Consider the following 16,202-nt stretch of genomic DNA (forward strand, 5'->3'; position numbering starts at 1 on the left):
TTGTCACGAAAAAAAATTAATCCTCATAGGACAATTTAATAATGTCTATCAAATGTTTAGCATGGAACATTTAGCAAAATTACAAGTAGTTAACAAGATAAATAGTGAACTTATAAATATTTAGCAAAATTACAAGTGATCTTATCATTTCACTTAGCAATGGTATTTGGAGGACTTTATCCAACAGTTATATATACATATGTGCAAAACAATAGATATAAAAGGTGATTTGTTTCAGCATTTCTTTTAAGAGCAAATATAGAAAACTATCTGATGTCCACAAATGCCACCCCACTGTATCTGGTAGAATACTATGCAGCTATTAAAAAGAGAGCACTCTTATATATTCCTATGCAAGGATCTATAAGACATTGTTAAAAAAAACAAAAACAAAAATGCAAACTGCAGAACTGTGTATATGCAGTAGTTCTTGACTTTGGATGCATATTAGAAATCCCCTGGGGAGGAGCCAAGCTGTCAGACTGGTGTGCAGTGGTGTGATCATAGTTCGCTGCAGTGTCAAACGCCCAGGCTCAAACGATCCTCCTACCTTGGCCTCTGGAGCAGCTGGAACTACAGGTGTACGACACCATGCCCGGCTAATTTGTTTATGTATTTATTTTGTAGAAAAGGGATCTTGCTTTTTTGCCCAGGCTGGTCTGCCTCCCAAAATGCTAGTGTTACAGGCATGAGCCACCATGCTTAGACCTAAAAAGAAATTATTTTTAAATCATTTTTCAGGCGGACCCATCTTTCTGTTCAGCCTAGAAATGGAGCTACATCATTCTGACTGTGGGAGATATAAGAAAGGCAATACTTCCTTTTTTTTTTTTTGAGATGGAGTCTCACTCTGTTGCCCAGGCTGGAATGCAGTGGCGCGATCTTGGCTCACCACAACCTCTGCCTCCCGGGTTCAAGCAATTCTCCTGCCTCAGCATTCTGAGTAGTTGGGATTACAGGTGCCCACCACCACACTCAGCTAATTTTTGTATTTTTATTTACTTTATTTTATTTTTTGAGGTGGGGTCTTGCTCTGTCACCTAGGCTGGAATGCAGTGACACAAACTCAGCTCACTGCAACCTCTGCCTCCCGGGTTCAAGCGAATTCTCCTGCCTCAGCCTCCCAAGTAGCTGGGACTACAGGTCCCTGCCACCATGCCTGGATAATTTTTGTATTTTTAGTAGAGATGGGTTTCACCATTTGGACAGGCTGGTCTCAAACTCCTGACCTTGTGACTCACCCACCTTGGCCTCCCAAAGTGCTAGGATTCTAGGTGTGAGGCACTGCGCCTGGCTCTCAAACTCCTGACCTTGTGATCTGTCCACCTCAGCCTCTCAAAGTGCTGGGATTACAGGTGTGAACCACTGCCCCTGGCCAGAAAGGCAATACTTCTTATTGATTATTCAAAGTAAAAACCTGTCCAGCCATTCATCTATTCATTCATCCATCAGTCCATCTATCCATCCATCCATCCATCCATCCATCCATCTGTATGCATGCAATATAAAAGAGATGTGTACAGAATATTTTACATTTTTTGAGATGGAGTCTTGCTGTCGCCAGGCTGGAGTGCAGTGGCACCATCTCGGCTCACTGTAACCTCTGTCTCCTGGGTTCAAGCGATTCTCCTGCCTCAGCCTCCCAAGTAGCTAGGACTACAGGCATGTGCCACCATGCCTGGCTAATTTTTGTATTTTTCAGTAGAGACAGGATTTTGCCATGTTGGCCAGATTGGTCTTGAACGCCTACTAACTTCAAGTGATCCACCTGCCTTGGCCTCCCAAAATGTTGGGATTTATTACAGGCATAAGCCACTGTGCCCTGCCTTATTTTGCTTTCTTAAATATTTTGAATTCTCTGCACCAAGATGAAAAAGTGAAAAACTCATGGATGGGAAATTTCTTTTCTTCCTTTTTTTTTTGTGAGATGGAGTTTTGCTCTTGTTGCCCAGGCTGGAGTGCCACGACGCAATCTTGGCTCACCGCAACCTCCGCCTCCTGGGTTCAAGCGATTCTTGTGCCTCAGCCTCCCGAGTAGCTGGGATTACAGATGTGTGCCACCACACCTGGCTAATTTTGGTATTATTAGTAGAGACGGGTTTCACTATGTTGGCCAGGCTGGTCTTGAACTCCTGACTTCAGGTGATCTGCCTGCCTCGGCCTTCCAAATATCTAGGATTACAGGTGTGAGCCCCTATGCCTGGTGGAAATTTCAAACTTACTGACACCTTGTGTTTTCCTCCCAGGGACAGGTACAAGAGGATGTGACTGTGGAAAGGGACACACCAACAATAGGCAAGGGGTCCAGGTTGTGTCTTCCTCGAAGGTACTGGTCTGTGGCCTGTTAGGAGCCAGGCGGCACAGCAGGAGGTGAGTGGCTGGTGAGCAAGCATTACTGCCTGAACTCTACCTCCTGTCAGATCAGCGGTGGCATTAGAGTGTCATAGGAGCGGGAACCCTGTTGTTAACTGTGCATGTGCGTGATCTTGGTTTCATGCTCTGGATGGGAATCTAACTAATGCCTCATGATCTAAGGTGGAAGTTTCATCTTCCCCACCTCCGGTCCATGGAAAAATTGTCTTCCATGAAACTGGTCCCTGGTCCCAAAAAAGGCTGGGGACTGTTGCCCTAATTCATCCACTAGACTTTCACAAGCTGACAAGATCTCTGTGTTCATAAATATGAGTTAGATTAAATTTATCATTGGCTCCAATACAATTTTCTTTTCTCTCTCTTTTTGGTAACCCCCAATTCAGGTGCATCTGCAATGCATTCCCAAAAATTCATTTCAATTTAGTAAATGATGACTGAGTGTCCTCCCATTTAAGGCACTGTGATAGACACTGGGACAGAAAACTAAATAGGACTTGATCTTGTAGCAGAAGAGAGAGCCAGGCAGTTAACTAGAATTCAGTGTGTTGAATATGACAGTGGAAGTGCCTATACTGCCAGTCTCCTTCTGAGCAAACAGCCAGTTGGTTGCTTATGCAAAGGTCATCCAACATAGAAACAAATATGCTAAATCTCCTGAGGAGATTAATTCAGGCTAGAGGCCATTGTGGGACCAACCAAGGTGACATTGGAATTAATTTGGACTTGAAGAGCGTACAGTTTCACAAGACAGAGAAAGACGCACTACAAAGAATGAGGAATATTTGTGAGAATTTGGAGCTGTGCCATTCCTTAGAGTATTAGAGTCATGAAAAAAAGTCTGGGCACGGTGGCTCACGCCTGTAATCCTAGCACTTTGAGAGGCCCAGGTGGGCGGATCACCTGAGGTCAGGAGTTCGAGACCAGCCTGACCAATAGGATAAACCCTCATCTCTAGCCAGCGTGGTGGAGTGCGCCTATAATCCCAGCTACTTGGGAGGCTGAGACAGGAGAATCACTTAAACCTGGGAGGCAATGGTGCAATCTTGGGATTGCGCCATTCCACTCCAGCCTGGGTGACAAGAGCAAAACTCCATCTCAAAAAGAAAATAAAAAAAAAAGACTGTGACTATCATGCATCGGGTTAGGGATGGGGGTGCAGGAGAGGAGGTAAACTGGAGGTAGATTGCGGTCAGATTGGGAGGAGAATTGCTGCCTATTCTGATGAAGAGTAATCAGTGCTTTGTAGGCACGGCAGTGGCGTTACAGATGTGTTCTGGAAGAAAGTTCAGAAACAGGGAAGGGTTGTAGTTTGTAGCTGTGAGATGCAAGGAGGCAGATTAAAAACTACACAATTAGGCCGGGCGCGGTGGCTCAAGCCTATAATCCCAGCACTTTGGGAAGCCGAGATGGGTGGATCATGAGGTCAGGAGTTCAAGACCAGCCTGGCCAAGATGGTGAAACCCTATCTCTAAAAAAAAAAAAAAAAAAAAGCTACACAATTTAGGCCTGGCAGTGGCTCATGCCTGTAGTCTCAGCACTTTGGTAGGCTTGGGTGGTCAGAGTGCTTGAGTCCAGGAGCTCGAAATTAGCCTGGGCAACATGGCAAAACCCTTTCTCTACTAAAAAAATACAAAATTAGCCGGGCACAGTGGAACATGCCTGTAGTCCCAGCTACTTGGGAGGCTGAGGTGGGAGGATCACTTGAGCTACAGCCTGGATGACAGAGCGAGACCCAGTCTCAAAAGAAAAGAAAAGAAAAGGTCGGGCAAGGTGGCTCACGCCTGTAATCCCAGCACTTTGGGAGGCCGAGGCGGGCAGATCACGAGGTCAGGAGATCGAGACCACCCTGGCCAACATGGTGAAACCCCATCTCTACTAAAAATACAAAAAATTAGCTGGGTGTGGTGGTATGTACCTGTAGTCCCAGCTATGTGGGAGGCTGAGGCAGGAGAATTGCCTGAACCCGGTAGGCAGAGGTTGCAGTGAGCCAAGATCGCACCACTGCACTCCAGCCTGGGCAACAGAGTGAGACTCCGTCTCAAAAAAGAAAAAAAAAATTATTAAAAAAAAAAAGTGACCTTCCTTTTTATGGCTGAACTCTATTCCGTTGTATGTATGTTCCACATTGCTTTTGTCCATTCGTCTGTCAGTGGACACTTGAGTTGCTTCCACAGTTTAGCTGTTAGAAATGTGGAAGTACAAGTTTCTGTTTGAGTCCCTGTATTAGTCCATTTTCACTAAAGATACTACCTGAGATGCTACCTGAGGCTGGGTAATCTATAAGGAAAAGACGCTTGACTCACAGTTCCCCATGGCTGGGGAGGCCTCAGAAACTTAGGATCATAGTGAAGGCAAAGGGGAAGCAGGCACTTTCTTCACAAGGCGACAGGAGATTGTGAGCAAAGAACGGAGAGCCTCTTATAAAACTATCCGATCTCATGAGAACTTACTCACTATCATGAGAACAACATGGGGAAACCGACCCCATGATCCAATCACCTCCCACCAGGTCCTTCCCTGGACATGTGGGGATTACAATTCAAGATGAGATTTGAGTGCGGACACAGAGTCACGCCGTATCGGTCCCTGCTTTCATTTCTTTTGGGAACATACTCTGAAGCATAATTGCTAGATCATATGGTAATTCTAGGCTTAAGTTTTTGAGGAAGTGCCTCACTGTTTTCTACAGCAATGGCGCCATTTTACGTTCCCACCAGCAACGTACAAGAATTTCCCAACATCCTCACCAATTGTTATTTTCTATTCTGCTTATTTTGATATTAGCCATTCTAATGAGTGACAGTGAAATTTTACTTACATGAAGGAACTCATTCTCCAATGATACCCAAGAAAATAACAAGGACTGGCCAGGCTCAGTGGCTCATGCCTGTAATCCCAGCACTTTGGGAGGCCGAGGCAGTCAAGGTCAAGAGATCGAGACCATCCTGGACAACATGGTAAAACACTGTCTCTACTAAAAATTCAAAAAAATTAGCCGAATGTGGTGGCATGTGCCTGTAGTCCCAGCTATTCGTGAGGCTGGGGCAGGAGAATCACTTGAACCTAGGAGCGGAGGGCTGCAGTGAGCAAAGATCGCGCCACTGCACTCCAGCCTGGTGGCAGAGTGAGACTCCCGTTTCCAAAATAAAATAAAGGGAACTATTCTGCACTTGGCTGAAGTGAGCATTTTCTTATCTGGAGAGGAGTAGCCCAGGGATTCTCCATTGGAGGTAGGGTGGGTGCTCTCCCCTCCATCTTCCCTTCTTGGAAACTTTGAGATCTCTTGTGTTATTCTTGGGAATGTAATGCATATAAATAGAATGGGAGGAGGGAAAAAGAAAAGGTGGAGAACCAGTTCAGAAAGTTGCTTGTAATATATTTTTTTGATCTTACTTTTTCTAACTTGTACAGCTTGATGGCTGTGAGCAAATATTTCCACTAGGAATCTGTTGATATTTCTACCACTCTTCTTTTTCTGTCCTATCTTTTTTCTGCCTAGTCTTTCAGTGTCAATCTTGTCTTAATTTCAATATGCATTATGTCCTCATGCATAAATTAGGTATGGTTTTCTGCTTTTTATTTGAAATTGTCTATTTCTATTGTAAATTACACCAATCAAAATTTCCAGTTTGCTGCTTTTCTCCAGACATGTTTGCTTTTATTACCAATTCATAAATTAAAAGTCAACTGCTCTCACTCCCAAAGATTAAAAAGATAAAAGCCTGTAATTTGGTGGACACTGATCATCAAATATGCATGATACACTGAAGAACTGGCTTTGCAACGCCGCAGTCATACTCTTGGGTTGGTGAGGAAGAATGCATCGTTAGAGGGGATCCCGAGCTTTCAGCATCTCAGGAGTGCCGGTACAGCTGGGAGTCCAAGACGAAATGTGAACGCAAGCATTGCGAGGCAGAACTCGAGCTGTGCAGTCATCAGCCAGATGATCTGCGTCACACAGATGCTAGCTTTTTTTTTTTTTTGATAACCACCAAAATAGAAACACAAATTTTACACTCTCAAAGAACACTCAGGGCCCTTAGTGGAGAAATGGCTACATCGTGCTAGTTATGAATTCTGTTGTTTTTGGTGGCAATTTACCATAATCATTCTTAACCACAGATTCACTTTCCACGGTTTCAGTTACCTTCGGTTAACTAAGGTCCAAAAATGTTAAATGGAAAATTCTAGAAACAAGCAATTCATAAGCTTTAAGTTGCACCTGCCATTCTGAATAGTGTGATGAAGTCTCGCACCCGCAACGGGATTCCTCCCTTTGTCCAGCATCTCCATGTCATAGATGTCCCCTGTCATGTCACATTTTCTTCTCGGTTATCAGACCAGCTGTCCCTGTACTGCAGTGGTTGGGTTCAAGTCACCCTATTTCACTTCATGATGCTGGCCGGGCGTGGTGGCTCACACCTGTAATTCCAGCATTTTGGGAAGCCGAGGTGGGTGGGTCACCTGAGGCCAGGAATTCAAGACAAGCCTGGCCAACATGGTGAAACCTCGTCTTTACTAAAAATAGAAAAATTAACCAGAGATGGTGGTGCATGCCTATAATTCCAGCCACTCGGGAGGCTGAGGTGGGGGGATCACTTGAGCCCAGAAGGCAGAGGTTGCTGTGAGCTCCCTGTCTCAAAAAAATATATATATATAGAAAAGAAAAAAATAGTGATGCTGGCAATTTGGATATGCCAAAGAGAAGTTGTAAAGTGCTTGCTTAGGTGACAGTTCTCGACAGGAAAGAGAAAAACCATTGCTGAGGCTGCTAAGATGTACAGTGAGAATGAATCTTATATCTGTGAAATTGCGAAGAAGGAGAAAGAAATTCATGCTAGCTTTGTGGTTGCACATTAAACTGCAAAAGCTATGGCCACATTGCTTGATAAATATTTAGTTAAGATTTTGAAAAGGCATTAAAATTGTGGGTGGAAGATATGAACTCAAACGTTTCTGTTTTCAGTTTTTACTTTCTTTTTTTTTTTTTTGAGACAGAGTGTCACTCTGTAGTCCAAGCTGGAGTGCAGTGGCATCATCTCAGCTCACTGCAGCCTCCGGCTCCTGGGTTCAAGCAATTCTCCCACCTCAGCCTCCTGAGTAGCTGGGATTACAGGCGCCTGCCACCACACCTGGCTAATTTTTGCATTTTTAATAGAGACAGATGGGGTTTCCCCATGTTGGCCAGGCTGATCTCAAACTCCTGACCTCAGGTGATCCACCTGCCTCGGCCTCCTAAAATGCTAGGATTACAGGTGTGAGCCACCGCACCCAGCTGCAGCCTTATTTTTCAAAAAAAGAAAGAAAATATTTTTTACTATTTGTAACATTTTAAATATATTACAGTTTTTGGCTGGGCGCGGTGGCTCACGCCTGTAATCCCAGCAAGCTGGGAGGTCGAGGTGGGCAGATCATGAGGTAAGGAGTTTGAAACCAGCCTGGCCAACATGGTGAAACCCCATCTCTACTAAAAGTACAAAAATTAGCTAGGTGTGGTAGCACATGGCTGTTATCCCAGCTACTCGAGAGGCTGAGGCATGAGAATCACTTGATCCTGGGAGGCAGAGGTTGCAGTGAGCTGAGATCGTACCACTGCACTCCAGCCTGGTGACAGATCAAGACTCCATTAAAAAATATATATATATACACACACATATATATATATATATATACATATATATACACACACACATATATATATATATATACATATATATATACACACATATTTTTTTCACCCACTCTGTCTCACTAGTATCAAACATGTTTCTATTGATGGCAGTTGGGTTTGGTACCATTGGGTTCAGGCATCCACTGGCGGTTTTGGGGTGTATCCCTGCAAATAATGGGGAACTACTATCCTTTTCTGCTCATGTTTAGATTCAGTTAATGCTTTAAAATTATGAAATGTGGCCGGGCGTGGTGGCTTATGCCTGTAATCCCAGCACTTTGGGAGGCTGAGGCGAGGGATCGATCACGAGGTCAGGAGTTTGAGACCAGCCTGGCCAACATGGTGAAAACCCATCTCCACTAAAAACACACAAAAAACACAACATCTCCAGGCATGGTGGTGCACACCTGTAATCCCAACTTCGTGGGAGGCTGAGGCAAGAGAATTGCTTGAACTCAGAAGGTGGAGGTTGCAGTGAGCTGAGATTGCACCACTGCACTGCAGCCTGGACGACAGAACGAGACTGTCTTGTAAAAATAAAAATAAAATAAAATAATGAAATCTGCAGGGACCAAGTGTGGTGGCTCACCCAAGGAAAGTTGGACAAGGGCTTAAATAGTTAGAAAACTCACTTAATCTAACCAGGTGTGGCATTGATACTAAAAAACAACAAAAAAAAGAAAACTCACTTAAAATGGGAGTTACGAAAGTAAATATTTGCAAACGAAAACACAGATGATATCCCACAGCAGCCTGAATGGAGAGTTTGCTCACAAGGAATCCTGGACTACCTGGCATGGAGACTACAAATATGACTAGTAGATAAATGTGCCTATTATTTTACCAGGTTTTGGCAGCAGCAACTTCAAAAGAAAATCTATAATAAAGTTTGATAAGGCTATCAAACTTCATTAGTCCAATTGACTGTTTTCAAAACAGGTCCATTTTCCCAGCTACTTAGCAAGATGAGGCAGGAGGATCCTTTGAGCACAGGAGTTTGAAGCCACTCTGGGTAACATAATAAGACTCCCATATTTAAAAAAAAAAAAAAAATAGACTCATTAAAAAAAAATTGTCAGCCAGGCTCGAGCCTGTAATCCCAGCACTTTGGGAGACCGAGGTGGGCAGATAATGAGGTCAGGAGTTCGAGACCATCCTGGCCAACATTGTGAACCTCTGTCTCTACTAAAAACACAAAAAATTAGTTGGGCATGGTGGCACACACTGTGATCCCAGCTACTCGGGAGGCTGAGGAAGGCGAATCACTTGAACCCAGGAGGCAGAGGTTGCAGTGAGCCAAGATTTCGCCATTGCACTCCAGACTGGGTGACAGAGGGAGACATGTCTCAAAAAAAAGAAATTAATTAATTACAACAAACAAATTAATAAATTGTCAAACAGCATCCTCATCTTCTCCTAACAAGACACCAGGAAATCTCCGGAATAAAAATTGATATAAATAACTCTCAGTTAATTTAAAATCCCACGTGGGTTTTCTCCTTGCATCCTGACTTTTCCTCATTTTGCTACTGGCCTCTGTCACTGGATTTTCAGGGAGTGGCAAGGAAACAAGGGGAAACCAGCAAGTCTATTTTAGCTTCCTGCTAGAGGATTTTGAGAAAGAACTGGTCGAGGGATTTTGAAAGTTGTTTTAGGATGACCCCTGGGTTTGTTTGTTTGTTTGTTTGTTTGTTTTAGATGGAGTCTCACTGTGTTGCCCAGGCTGGAGTGCAGTGGTGAGATCTCGGCTCACTGCAACCTCCACCTCCCAGGTTCAAGCAATTCTCCTACCTCAGCCTCCCGAGTAGCTGGGATTACAGGCATGCACCACCACACCTGGCTATTTTTTCTGTATTTTTAGTAGAGACAGGGTTTCACCACTTGGCCAGGCTGGTCTCGACCTCCTGACCTTGTGATCTACCCTCTTCGGCCTCCCAAAGTGCTGGGATTACAGGCATGAGCCACTGCGCCCGGCAGACCCGTGGGTTTTAATGAGCTCAGCAATGGGTGTTGAGACAAGGGTATAATAATAATAATAAGAAGAAGAATTAAGCAATCTAGCTCAATAAACAGTATATCCAAATAATCACACTGGGATTTGTTTTGTTTTTTTAAATTTAATATATTTTTTATATTAAAAAAGAGTAAGGTGGGATTTTACCATGTTGGCCAGGCTGGTCTCAAACTCCTGACCTCAAGTAATCCACCTGCCTCGGCCTCCCAAAGTGCCGGAATTACAGGAGCCAGCCACCATGCCCCACATGTTTTATTTGTTTCTAGAGATGCAGGCCTCACTATGTTGCCCAGGCTGAAGTCAAACCCCTGGGCCCAAGGGATCCTCCTACCTCAGCTTCCTAAACTGGGATTATAAGAGTGCTACCCGAGGCCAGGATTTGATTTTAATTCCAATTCTAAAATCCTTTCTCTGCCTGGAGGTTCTTGCCTCTTGGTCATTAGGGAACTGCTTCTCTGAGCAGGCCTTGAATGTTTCTTGGCCTTCAACAGGCCCCTAGTGCCGGGTGTGGTGGCTCATGCCTGTAATCCCAACACTTTGGGAGGATGAGGCAGGTGGATAACTTGAGGCCAGGAGTTCGAGACCAGCCTGGCCAACATGGTGAAACACTGTCTCTACTAAAAATACATATAAAACCATCTGATCTTGTGAGAACTTACTATCATGAGAACCCTATAAGGAGCTACTTAATCTTCAGCCTGAGAATAATAATCATTAGGAAAATGACCTTTCTTTTCCCCGGTTTCACAAGGATTGTGACTTTCTTAGGCCCTGTCAGCAATCTCCTCTCTGCTATCTTCACATAGAAAGGTTTTAAACTCATAATGATAAGCATGTCAGAGAGGTTAAGAAAATGACCTTGATGGAAAGAGAGTAAAATCCTCCCTGGAAAATTTCAACGCAGATGGCTGCCTTTCAAATAAGAAACCTTAAAAAAGAGAGATCAACAGAAAACTCGTAAACAGCATAATAAAACATATTTTCAAATGAGGGTTGCTGCTCAGCTGTAAAACCTCATTGAAGTCTAATCATGATAAAAGACTTTGAAATAATAAACCTAGCTGCAAATTAGGAATACCTACAAATGTAGTAATTTCTACCTAAGAGGCTTTGTGTTCAAACATGTCATTTGAGACTCAAGCAGACAAAGGAGAATGCCCTTGGAAACAGGGCTGCCATTCAACCCGGCAGCCCGAGGGCATTGGATTTCCTCACTGGGCTCAATAACATTTTCAGCCACATTAGGCACCAGCTTCAGACCTGGTGGGAAGCAAATTTAAGTGTCTCTTTTAGTGAAAAACAAAGAGAATGCTGTATTTCACAAAAGAAAGAAATTCGATCACTCTTTGGATTGGCAGACCTGGAGTCTTAATGAATAAATTTGACAGTAGCTTGTGCTTCCAGAAGTTGATTTATTTTATTATTTTAAACTATGGGACACTTCACGAATTTGCGTGTCATCCTTGCAAAGGGGCCGTGCGAATCCGTATTGTTCCAATTTTAGTACGTGTGCTGCCAAAGCAAGCACAGAAGTTGATTCTGAAAGACATTTTTGGGCTCAGGAAACTTAACCCAAAGGGATGAAATGCCCCAGATCTTCTACTGAGCACAAATTCTTCAACAGCCTAGGAAAAATGTTTATTCTATTCACATTTATCTTTGTATTCCTGGGAATGCATAAATGAATGAATGAATGATCAGTCCTATAAAGAGAGAGGCAGTCCGGTGGTGCTGATAGAGTAATAGATGATTCAACTCACAATTCATTCATACATTCAAGCATATGGTCAATTCGAAGATATAAACTGATTGCTGCCATGTGCCAGGGATTTGACATACAGAGTTAGCAAGAGAGATCTGTGGCGAGACACCGAAATAGGGGCATCTGGGGTGGGGAGTGGAGGTTCTCACACCTGTAGGTAGAGAAGCAGAAAGGCTTTGGGAACTGCAGAGAGGAGAAGGAAGGGAGCTGTGGGTGCAGGGAGGGTATGCAACAATGGGTTAGGACACAGGATCCAAGAGCAGGGAGGCCTCTGGTCCAGCAAGCAAAATATAAATGAAAAGACTAAGAAACCAAGGATTGAGGGGTGAATGGAAAAGATTTACTATCAAGCAAAGGACCCTAGACCAGTGTAGAGTCTAGGCTCTAGGGGATGAGTTTCGGGAAGGAGAAATGATGTATTTTAAAGCTGAAGGATCATGAATGATCTCTGTCCCAATTTAGGAGAGCAAAGTCTCTGAGTGTGGCTGAGGGGCTGGGGCATTAGATAACCCTTGGACTTGCCAGAGAGAATCAGCTGTGGGTGTTGGTGTCTCTCAGCTCCCTCTACTGTGTACATGAGGTGCCCAACTGGGATCATGGCACCCAGTTAGGTCTACACAGTTGTCAGCAGGCCAGGGGCCAGGTCAGGATTTATCATGGCAAGGACAGTAGACAGAAATTGCATGGGGGAGATCCTGTGACCCCAGTAATTTTTTTTTTTTTTTTTTTTTTTTTCTCGAGACGGAGTTTCACTCTTGTTACCCAGGCTGGAGTGCAATGGCGCAATCTCGGCTCACCGCAACCTCCACCTCCTGGGTTCAGGCAATTCTCCTGCCTCAGCCTCCTGAGTAGCTGGGATTACAGGTACGCGCCACCATGCCCAGCTAATTTTTTGTATTAGTAGAGACGGGGTTTCACCATGTTGACCAGGATGGTCTCGATCTCTTGACCTCGTGATCCACCCGCCTCAGCCTCCCAAAGTGCTGGGATTACAGGCTTGAGCCACCGCGCCCGGCAACCCCAGTAATTCTTGCTCTCGCATATATTCTGAGACACTTGTGGTAGGAAAAATCCTAAAATGACCCCATTCATGAGATTTCCTGTTCTCATCCCATGGTCTAGGAATACCCTGATTATGTTCCATTACCTGACAAAAAGTGATTTTGCAGATGTCGTGAAGGTCACTAATCAATTGATCCAGAGTTAATCAAAGAGGGATTATCTGGGGGGCCTAATCTAATCACAAATCTATTAAAGCAGAGAGTTTTCTCTAGTTGATGGCAAAAAGGGAGGTCAGAGAGATGGAAAGCATGAGAAGAATTTGATGCACCTTAAAGATGGAGGGGTCGGTCACAGGTAAGGACCAAAGAGCCTCGAGGAGCTGCAAGTGACCCCTGGCTGACAACCCACAAGGTAGCAGGGACCTCAGTCTCACAGCTGCACAGAACTGAATTTTGCCAACAAGCTGAATGAATTTGGAAGCAGCTTCTTCCCGAGAGTCCAGCCTAGCCAACATGTTGGTGTTAGCCATGTGATACCAGCACAGAGAACCCAGATGGGCCTGCCCACACTTCTGACCTACAAAACTGTGAGTTTATAAATAGGTGCTGGTTTCAACACCTATCTGATGTTTGTGGTAATTTGTTTATTGTTTTTAGAGAAGGGGGTCTCACTATGTTACCCAGGCTGGAGTGCAGTGGCTATTCCCAGGCACGATCCCACTCCTGATCAGCACGGGAGATCTGACCTGCTCTTTTCTGGCCTGGGCTAATTCGTCCCTTCTTAGGCAACCTAGAGGTCCCTCACTTCCAAGAGGTCACCATATAGATGCCAAATTTAGCGCACATACCCCATTGGCTAACACACGACAGCCCAAAACTCCTCCTAGGCGCAAGCCATCCTCTGGCTTCAGCCTCTGAGTAGCTGGGGCTACAGGCGCACACCACCATGCCCCGCAGTGATGATTTGTCATGCAGCAATGGAAAATTAACACAACCTTCTGAGAGTCAGACATTGGGCTGGATGGAATAGAGACATTGCTGCAGCTTTAATCTTGTGAGGCCAACAAATGTAGGCTGGCACAGAGAAATGCAGGATGAAAGGCCAGATGAGAGGGGCATGGGAAATCACTGACAAATCACTTCAGAGATGTTCTGAGAAGAGACGGGGGCGGCCAGGCATAGTGGCTCATGCCTGTAATCCCAGCACTTTGGGAGCCCGAGGTGGGCAGATCACCTGAGGTCAGGAGTTTGAGACCAGCCTGGCTAACATGGTGAAACCTCATCTATATGAAGAATACAAAAATTAGCCAGGCATGGTGGTGTGTGCCTGTAATCCCAGCTACTTGGGAGGCTGAGGAAGGAGAATCACTTGAACCCAGGAGGCAGAGGTTGCAGTTTGCCGAGATCACTCCACTGCATTCTAGCCTGGGCGACAGAGCGAGATTTCGTCTCAAAAAAAAAAAAAAAAAAGAAAGAAAGAAAAAAAAGAGAGAGAGAGTAATGGGATATGGTGATGAGGATGGTGTCAGGGATGAGGTTGATGGCTCCAATGATAAAATAACCCCCAACACTTAGGTGGTTCTGGAGCCCCAAAGATGCTCTATGGAGGGATGGGTACACATAGAGGAGCGAGTTCTTGCTTTTGTTTTTGCATAAAAATCAATGGAAGAAAAAAAATCAAGAAGCAAAAGTAGGGTGTGGTGGCTCATGCTTGTAATCCCAGTACTTTGGGAGGCCAAGGCGGGTGGATCACAAGTTCAAGAGTTGGAGACCAGCCTGGCCAATATGGTGAAACCCTGTCTCTACTAAAAAGATAAAAATTAGCCAGGGAGCCTGTAGTCCCAGCTACTCGGGAGGCTGAGGCAGGAGAATTGCTTGAACCTGGGAGGCAGAGGTTGCAGTGAGCCGAGATTGTTCCACTGTACTCCAGCCTGGTGCCTGGTGACAAAGCGAGACTCTGTCTCAAAAATAAATAAATAAATAGGCCGGGCACGGTGGCTCATGCCTGTAATCCCAGCACTTTGGGAGGCCGAGGTGGGTGAATCACGAGGTCAAGAGTTTGAGACCAGCCTGGCCAACACGGTGAAACCCCATCTCTACTAAAAATACAAAAATTAGCTGGGCTTGGCGGCACATGCCTGTAATCCCAGCTACTTGGGAGGCCGAGGCAGGAGAATTGCTTGAACCTGGGACATGGAGGTTGCAGTGAGCCAAGATCTTGCCACTGCACTCCAGCCTGGTGACAAAGCGAGACTCCATCTAAAAAATAAAATAAAATAAATAAATAAATAAAAGGAATGTTTAGGAACCCTGGGGAGATTAAGCTGTCAGCCAGCTGAGGCAGACCTTCTTTCTTTTTTTTTTTTAAAGACGGAGTTTCACCATGTTGGTCGGGCTGGTCTTGAACTCCCGACTTCAGGTGATCCGCCCGCCTTGGCCTCCAAAGTGCTTGGATTACAGGCGTGAGCCACCATGCCTGGCCTCTTTTTTTTTTCTTTTTTCCAGTGGAATCTTACTCTGTCGCTTAGGCTGGAGTGTAGTGGCATGATCTCGACTCACTGAAACCTTCACCTCCCGGGTTCAAGCGATTCTCCTGTCTCAGCCTCCCAAGTAGCTGGGATTACAGGCACCTGCCGCCATGCTAATTTTTGTATTTTTACTAGAGATGGGTTTTCACCATGTTGGCCAAGTTGGTCTTGAACTCCTAATCTCAGGTGATCCACCCGCCTCAGCCTCCCAAAGTGCTGGGATTACAGGTGTGAGCCACTGTGCCTGGCCGACCCTCTTAGAGAATAGATTAATTTCTTCTTTTTATCTCTGCAGACACTTCCCCAGGACCCCTAAGGATGAGGATGTCAGCAAAGAAAATATTCCTACTACCGACTTCTCCCTCTCTGAAGGGTGGCGGAGGGAGGGGTTGCAGGGAGGTTGGGCAGTGGCAGATGGGCAGAGGGAAAAGCAGCACTGCTCACTGCACTGTGGCCTGAGAGGCCCCCAGAAACATTGCTCAGAAGGGGGCCATCTGCATCGCCAATCAGCGTCCCAAAGACCTTGATAAATGGGTAGCAAAAACATCCATTCCCCTAAGGTTGCTATCTATTTTTTTTTTTTTTCTGTCACCCAGGCTGGAGTGTAGTGGTGTGATCACAGCTCACTGCAGCCTCACCCTCCCAAGCTCAAAGAAAAAAAAAATTATAGAGACAGGGTCACACTACATTGCCCAGGCTGGTCTTGAACTCCTGTTTTTTTTCTTTTTTTTTTTTGAGATCAAGTCTTGCTCTGTCACCCAGGCTGGAGTACACTGGCACAATCTCGGCTCACTGCAACTCCGCCTCCCGGGTTCAAGTGATTCTCCTGCCTCAGCCTCCTGAGTAGCTGGGA

The 16,202-nt window shown here is 45.1% G+C and overlaps 1 non-coding gene across 1 annotated transcript; it reads right to left on the minus strand.

Annotated features, from left to right (window-relative positions):
* Positions 1-11,484: 11,484 nt before the first annotated feature.
* Positions 11,485-11,586, minus strand: LOC135276122 (U6 spliceosomal RNA). The gene has a single exon (XR_010343688.1). It is a non-coding gene; the product is annotated as a U6 spliceosomal RNA (small nuclear RNA).
* Between the last annotated feature and the right edge of the window lie 4,616 nt (positions 11,587-16,202).

The sequence above is a fragment of the Aotus nancymaae genome, unplaced genomic scaffold, assembly GCF_030222135.1.
Source record: "Aotus nancymaae isolate 86718 unplaced genomic scaffold, 86718_ANA_hifiasm-v0.15.2.pri h1tg000020l, whole genome shotgun sequence".
Taxonomy (NCBI): Eukaryota; Metazoa; Chordata; class Mammalia; order Primates; family Aotidae; genus Aotus; species Aotus nancymaae.